The sequence below is a fragment of the Myotis daubentonii genome, chromosome 5, assembly GCF_963259705.1.
Source record: "Myotis daubentonii chromosome 5, mMyoDau2.1, whole genome shotgun sequence".
In the NCBI taxonomy this organism is placed as follows: Eukaryota; Metazoa; Chordata; class Mammalia; order Chiroptera; family Vespertilionidae; genus Myotis; species Myotis daubentonii.
In genome coordinates, this window is record NC_081844.1 from 2649837 (window position 1) to 2658303 (window position 8467).

The window sequence follows — 8467 nt, forward strand, 5'->3', positions numbered from 1 at the left end:
GCGGAAGCCACGGGATGTGGGCACGGAGGGTGCTGAGCGGAAGCCACGGGTGTGCGCACAGAGTGCTGAGCGGAAGCCACGGGATGTGGGCACGGAGGGTGCTGAGCGGAAGCCACGGGATGTGGGCACGGATGGTGCTGAGCGGAAGGCAGGAGTGTGCGCACGGAGGGTGCTGAGCGGAAGCCAGGGGTGTGCCCACGGAGGGTGCTGAGCGGAAGCCACGGGTGTGCGCACAGAGGGTGCTGAGCGGAAGCCAGGGGTGTGCCCACGGAGGGTGCTGAGCGGAAGCCAGGGGTGTGCGTACAGAGTGCTGAGCGGAAGCCAGGGGTGTGCGCACAGAGGGTGCTGAGCGGAAGCCACGGGGTGTGCGCACAGAGTGCTGAGCGGAAGCCAGGGGTGTGCGCACAGAGTGCTGAGCGGAAGCCAGGGGTGTGCACACAGAGGGTGCTGAGCGGAAGCCAGGGGTGTGCGCACAGGGGGTGCTGAGCGGAAGCCAGGGGTGTGGGCACGGAGGGTGCTGAGCGGAAGCCAGGGGTGTGCGCACAGGGGGTGCTGAGCGGAAGCCACGGGGTGTGCACACGGAGGGTGCTGAGCGGAAGCCACGGGTGTGCGCACAGGGGGTGCTGAGCGGAAGCCACGGGGTGTGCACACAGAGGGTGCTGAGCGGAAGCCACGGGTGTGCGCACAGAGGGTGCTGAGCGGAAGCCAGGGGTGTGCGCACAGGGGGTGCTGAGCGGAAGCCACGGGGTGTGCACACAGAGGGTGCTGAGCGGAAGCCACGGGTGTGCGCACAGAGTGCTGAGCGGAAGCCACGGGATGTGGGCACGGAGGGTGCTGAGCGGAAGCCACGGGTGTGCGCACAGAGTGCTGAGCGGAAGCCACGGGATGTGGGCACGGAGGGTGCTGAGCGGAAGCCACGGGTGTGCGCACAGAGTGCTGAGCGGAAGCCACGGGATGTGGGCACGGAGGGTGCTGAGCGGAAGCCACGGGTGTGCGCACGGAGGGTGCTGAGCGGAAGCCACGGGATGTGGGCACGGATGGTGCTGAGCGGAAGCCAGGAGTGTGCGCACGGAGGGTGCTGAGCGGAAGCCAGGGGTGTGCGTACAGAGTGCTGAGCGGAAGCCAGGGGTGTGCGCACGGAGGGTGCTGAGGGGAAGCCAGGGGTGTGCGCACGGAGGGTGCTGAGCGGAAGCCAGGGGTGTGCGCACGGAGGGTGCTGAGCGGAAGCCACGGGTGTGCGTACAGAGTGCTGAGCGGAAGCCAGGGGTGTGCGCACGGAGGGTGCTGAGCGGAAGCCAGGGGTGTGCGCACGGAGGGTGCTGAGCGGAAGCCACGGGTGTGCGCACGGAGGGTGCTGAGCGGAAGCCAGGGGTGTGCGCACGGAGGGTGCTGAGCGGAAGCCACGGGTGTGCGCACGGAGGGTGCTGAGCGGAAGCCAGGGGTGTGCGCACGGAGGGTGCTGAGCGGAAGCCACGGGTGTGCGCACGGAGGGTGCTGAGCGGAAGCCACGGGTGTGCGCACGGAGCGTGCTGAGCGGAAGCCACGGGATGTGGGCACGGATGGTGCTGAGCGGAAGCCACGGGTGTGCGCACAGAGGGTGCTGAGCGGAAGCCACGGGATGAGGGCACGGATGGTGCTGAGCGGAAGCCACGGGTGTGCGCACGGAGGGTGCTGAGCGGAAGCCACGGGTGTGCGCACGGAGGGTGCTGAGCGGAAGCAACGGGTGTGCGCACAGAGTGCTGAGCGGAAGCCACGGGATGTGGGCACGGAGGGTGCTGAGCGGAAGCCACGGGTGTGCGCACAGAGTGCTGAGCGGAAGCCACGGGATGTGGGCACGGAGGGTGCTGAGCGGAAGCCACGGGATGTGGGCACGGAGGGTGCTGAGCGGAAGCCACGGGATGTGGGCACGGATGGTGCTGAGCGGAAGCCAGGAGTGTGCGCACGGAGGGTGCTGAGCGGAAGCCAGGGGTGTGCCCACGGAGGGTGCTGAGCGGAAGCCACGGGTGTGCGCACAGAGGGTGCTGAGCGGAAGCCAGGGGTGTGCCCACGGAGGGTGCTGAGCGGAAGCCAGGGGTGTGCGTACAGAGTGCTGAGCGGAAGCCAGGGGTGTGCGCACAGAGGGTGCTGAGCGGAAGCCACGGGGTGTGCGCACAGAGTGCTGAGCGGAAGCCAGGGGTGTGTGCACAGAGTGCTGAGCGGAAGCCAGGGGTGTGCACACAGAGGGTGCTGAGCGGAAGCCAGGGGTGTGCGCACAGGGGGTGCTGAGCGGAAGCCACGGGTGTGCGCACGGAGGGTGCTGAGCGGAAGCCACGGGTGTGCGCACGGAGCGTGCTGAGCGGAAGCCACGGGTGTGCGCACGGAGGGTGCTGAGCGGAAGCCACGGGTGTGCGCACAGGGGGTGCTGAGCGGAAGCCACGGGGTGTGCACACAGAGGGTGCTGAGCGGAAGCCACGGGTGTGCGCACAGAGGGTGCTGAGCGGAAGCCACGGGTGTGCGCACAGAGGGTGCTGAGCGGAAGCCAGGGGTGTGCGCACAGGGGGTGCTGAGCGCAAGCCACGGGGTGTGCACACAAAGGGTGCTGAGCGGAAGCCACGGGTGTGCGTACAGAGTGCTGAGCGGAAGCCAGGGGTGTGCGCACGGAGGGTGCTGAGCGGAAGCCAGGGGTGTGCGCACGGAGGGTGCTGAGCGGAAGCCACGGGTGTGCGCACGGAGGGTGCTGAGCGGAAGCCACGGGTGTGCGCACGGAGGGTGCTGAGCGGAAGCCACGGGTGTGCGCACGGAGGGTGCTGAGCGGAAGCCACGGGTGTGCGCACGGAGCGTGCTGAGCGGAAGCCACGGAATGTGGGCACGGATGGTGCTGAGCGGAAGCCACGGGTGTGCGCACAGAGGGTGCTGAGCGGAAGCCACGGGATGAGGGCACGGAGGGTGCTGAGCGGAAGCCACGGGTGTGCGCACGGAGGGTGCTGAGCGGAAGCCACGGGTGTGCGCACGGAGGGTGCTGAGCGGAAGCCACGGGTGTGCGCACAGAGTGCTGAGCGGAAGCCACGGGATGTGGGCACGGAGGGTGCTGAGCGGAAGCCACGGGTGTGCGCACAGAGTGCTGAGCGGAAGCCACGGGATGTGGGCACGGAGGGTGCTGAGCAGAAGCCACGGGTGTGCGCACAGAGTGCTGAGCGGAAGCCACGGGATGTGGGCACGGAGGGTGCTGAGCGGAAGCCACGGGTGTGCGCACAGAGTGCTGAGCGGAAGCCACGGGATGTGGGCACGGAGGGTGCTGAGCGGAAGCCACGGGATGTGGGCACGGATGGTGCTGAGCGGAAGGCAGGAGTGTGCGCACGGAGGGTGCTGAGCGGAAGCCAGGGGTGTGCCCACGGAGGGTGCTGAGCGGAAGCCACGGGTGTGCGCACAGAGGGTGCTGAGCGGAAGCCAGGGGTGTGCCCACGGAGGGTGCTGAGCGGAAGCCAGGGGTGTGCGTACAGAGTGCTGAGCGGAAGCCAGGGGTGTGCGCACAGAGGGTGCTGAGCGGAAGCCACGGGGTGTGCGCACAGAGTGCTGAGCGGAAGCCAGGGGTGTGCGCACAGAGTGCTGAGCGGAAGCCAGGGGTGTGCACACAGAGGGTGCTGAGCGGAAGCCAGGGGTGTGCGCACAGGGGGTGCTGAGCGGAAGCCAGGGGTGTGGGCACGGAGGGTGCTGAGCGGAAGCCAGGGGTGTGCGCACAGGGGGTGCTGAGCGGAAGCCACGGGGTGTGCACACGGAGGGTGCTGAGCGGAAGCCACGGGTGTGCGCACAGGGGGTGCTGAGCGGAAGCCACGGGGTGTGCACACAGAGGGTGCTGAGCGGAAGCCACGGGTGTGCGCACAGAGGGTGCTGAGCGGAAGCCAGGGGTGTGCGCACAGGGGGTGCTGAGCGGAAGCCACGGGGTGTGCACACAGAGGGTGCTGAGCGGAAGCCACGGGTGTGCGCACAGAGAGCTGAGCGAGGGCTGGTGCTGTGCTCTGCGCAGCGGGAGAGGCAGGAGCTCAGTGAGCGCCAGCGGGAGCTCATGCCGCCCGTGAGGAGAGGGAGCCGCTGTTTTCTCACAAATGCTGATGAAGACACACAGCAGGTTCCAGGGGAGAAGGCGCCGCACACTGACCCGTGGCTGAAAGGCTGCCACGGGACAATCACAGTCGCACCACGGACTGACTCCTGCGACGGGAAAAGAATTCACATGTGCTCTTCCACTTCACCAACGCTGAAGCTCTCGCAGGCGGACATTTTACATGAAGATGCTGAGGTTGGGGGTGCCGTGTGCAGCAGCCTGTGGGCAGGGCGGAGGGCATGAGATTTCTCCTCACTTTCAGACACACATGCGCGGGGCTCTCCAACTCACCAGCGAAAACCAACCCAGAGCGAACGTGAGCGCCCTGACGCTTAGAGAACCTAGCCAAGCCGGCGGCTTTCAGAGCTGAGCTTCATCTGCTTCCTCTGGTGATGAAACAGCACTGACCTTGTGAGCCCCTCAGAGAAAGAGGCATGCGTGGGAGGAAACATGCAAAGCACGGCCGCCCTGTGGATGTTGTTCTGCTAGACGCACCGTCTCTCTCGGGCGGCAACAGCACTGCTCAGGGCTGACATGTTCTTGTTCAAATATATCCGAGTCCATTTAAGGCTCCAAAATGTGCTATGTGGCACGGAAATAGAGCAACAGTTGTTAGCACCGCACTCGAGGCCCTCGCAGTGTCTGCGGACAGAATGTGGGCGCAGGGGCAGGCGCCTGAACAGAGGGCTGCCTTCCCCAGCCGAGGGGTCGGTGGGAGACGTCTGCAACGGATGCCTCAGTCCCATCACTGCAGTCACGCTGCAGCTTCAAGAAAGGGGCCCCTGGGCTCGGCCGCTGCCTGAGCGGCTCCGCTCCCACCCAGCCCAGGGCCCTGCCTGTGCTCTGCTGGAGTGGAGCGCATTCCTGCGGCGACCTGCTCGCCTCCTCGCTCACTGGACGCTCACGGGACGGTGAGCCAGCGGGAGCAGGGCTGTCTGGTCCCTCTGTGTGTGCCTAGGGCCTCGACAGTGCCCAGGAACAAGCAGGCACTGACATTTTCACGTTTTAAACACACACCTAGAACGGAGCTTCTCAACCTCAGCACTAAGGACATTTGGGCCAGATAATTCTTCATGGGGGGAGGGGACTGTGCTGTACATGGCAGCCCCTATAACAGCCTCCCTGACATCCACTCACTAGATGCCAGGCCCAATCCACCCACCCAAAAATCTCCAGATACTGTTAAATGTCCCCGGGGGGGGGGGGGCAAAAGCACCTCCAGCTGAAAACCATGACCTAGAAGAATGCACACATAAGCGTAGATAAAACATGATGTGCCGGCTGGCGGGGCTCAGTGGTTGAGCATCAATCTATGAACCTGGACGTCAGGGTTCGATTCCTGGCCAGGGCACATGCCCAGGTTGCAGGCTCGATCCTCAGTGGGGGGTGTGCAGGAGGCAGCCCGTCGATGATTCTCTCTCATCATTGATGTTTCTATCTCTCTCTCCCTCTCCCTTCCTCCCTGAAATCAATAGAAATATATAACTTTAAAAACATGATGCTTTTATTAATTTACTGTCACACACGGCTTGACGCTCTGAGAAATGTGTCATTGGGTGATTTCATCGCTGTGGGAACAGGAGAGTGCACTTGGACCTAGACGTCTAGCCTACTGCACACCTGGGCTGCCTGGCATGCCACCAGCGTAGGAGCGGTCTGCCACGGACCGAACCACCATGTGGCGCATGACTGTCTTTTCACAAATGACTCTGAATAGGTAACAAGTGCTCAAAGTACAAAATCAGAAAGGGTAAAGATGAAGTACAAGGTGAGTCTCTCCCTCTCCCTGCTCCCAGCAGCTCTCACTGGAGGAAAGGCGCTTGGGTGCACTCACCACCAATGGGGAGTGTGCACCGGCAGAACTTGCTCGTGGACAATGCAGCGACAGCCACCAACCGTGGAACGTGCATAACCACGGTGCTACGGCCCGAGAGGCTCTGTAGGCCCGGAGGCCGCTGCTGACACAGTAACCCCAACACTGATGGATTATGGCTTAGCCTCTGGGAGGGGCTGAGTCCTGAGGGGAGAGCCCCCAGCAATGAAATCAGTGCTCTTGTAAGAGCCACCACACCCTACACCCACCCCCGCACCCCTCGCCCCTCCCACCAGGTGAGGACACTGTGCTGGTGCCTGACCCCAGGCTTCCAGCCTCCTGACTAGAAGAACAAACTCTGCTGTTAGGCCCCCCAGTCCACGGGGTTTGCTCAGCAGCCCCAAAGGACTACGACACGTGCTCTTACTCTTGGGGATTTCAAAACATAGAGAACTTCTCAAGGTCCCTGGGGACAGAGAACATGGGCAATGGAAACACTCCACTCCACTGATTCACACACAAGCAGCAATTCCCTCATTCATTAAAGATTGCATTGTCCCCCAAGAAACAGCAAAGGGATGGACACAATCCTCTACTCTTTCCCCAAGCCACTCTTGACAGATGCTCGGCTGAACAGCCAGCAACAGTGAGACGCAGCAGAAACAAAATGCTCTATGCTCACCAAAGGATCGTCAGCCCCTAAGGAAAAAGGTCTGTGCGGTAGGTGTCCGTTATGCCTCACAAGTCCCTCCTGCTCAGGCCTCTCATCATACCGTGTGGGAGGGGTTGTACAGAGGACGTCTCCCCACAAGTGGCTCACGGTGGAGGGTGAGAGGAGTTTCAACGGGGACTCAGAATGAATTAAATGGTCCAAATGCAGAGAGGAGAGAGATAATTAGAGAGATGTGAAACGGTTGGCCAGCGTGGACGTCTCTGATATCTCTTCAGAGACGGCCTTTATGTTCTTTTTATTCCCAAAACAAATCAAACGATGAACCACATCCACAGAAGGCATTTCCCAATCATACAAGTGGCCCTACAGGCAACCAGAGTGAAAGGAATCAACGCTTTCACATCAGTCCCCACCCACACTTTTCTTACTGAGCGGAGCTGCCAAAGAGATCCCAGAGCAGCCGTCCCACCTCGACCCTCGGAAGACATGACACGTGTACGGTCAGCCCAGTGACAACTTCCACACGCTGTCTACAGTTTTCACCTTAAATGTATATGAAACAAGAGGCCCTCGGCCTAGCCCGTGCCCTCTAGCCACCCAGGACCCCTCGGGGGATGTTGGATAGCTGGTTTCGGCCGATCCCCGCAGGCCCGATCCAGACAAGAGGGAGCCTGATCCTGTGCGTTGAGCATCTGTCCCCTGGTGGTCAGTGCACGTCACAGCGACTGGTCGTTCGGTTGACCGGTCACTTAGGCTTTTATATATGAGGTATTACTGTGTGTGTGTGTGTGTGTGTGTGTGTGTGCAGAGGTGTGGCAGTCCAGCCACAGGACAGAAAGCTGAGAAAGTAAAGTTACCTGAACAATTAAGACCTGCTTCCTCTAACACAGGACAGTCATCTACCTTCAAGATCCCAAAGTTTAGGGGAAGAAATTAACATTGCTCTCTTAATGTTACTCTTTATATCTGGATTCATGTCTTTTATGCTTAAACGCAATTATTAAATTAGACAAAATTTATTTTATAGATATCATCGTGTCTGAAAATATTTTCTCTTCTCCTTAAGCTATGTATTTTATTATTTTAATTGTTATTTTAAAGTAGGACTCCTTAAAGTGTTATATATTTTTGGAATGTAATCAATTACAACCAAACTATGATCGGGGCAGGATGACTGACAATTTTGGGGTGGTTTGTTACGCAGCAATAGTCGACAGACACAAAGTCATTCATTGCTGTGCTACTTCCTCTAATAGGAAAGTGGGAGCAACCTAGGTACTGGTGAGAGGTGACGTTCATTAGAACACGTCTCCTTGGAGGAATGCTTCACGGCCCTGAAGCTGTTCCTGGGAAGTTAGCGCAGAATCATGCCGACCAGAGAGGGTGGCATCACTGGATCCCATGGTAGTGGTATTTGCAATCCGGGGGGTAGCGGGGAAACCAGTCTGTTTTCCATAGCAGCTGCACCACTGAACCACCAGCTGTGTAACAGGGTTCAAACTTCTCCACATCCTCACCAACATTTTTGTTTGCTTGTTTTTCTAATAATGACCATCCTAATGGCTGTGAAGGGGTATCTCACTATGGGTTTGATTTGCATTTCCTGATAATTAATGCTGTTGAGCATCTTTTCATGTGCCTGTCGGCCATCTGTATGTCTTCTCTGGAAAAATGTCTACTCAGATCCCCTGCCCAGTTTTTGACTGGATTGTTTGCTTTTTGCTATTGCGTTACATGAATTCTTTACATATTTTGGATACCAGTCCCTTATCAGATATATGGCTTGCAAATATTTTCTCCTATTTGGTAGGTTGCCTTTCATTTTGTTGATGATTTCCATTTTTGTGCAGAGCTTTTTAGTTTCATAGTCTTACTTATTTTTTAAAAAATTAACTTATTT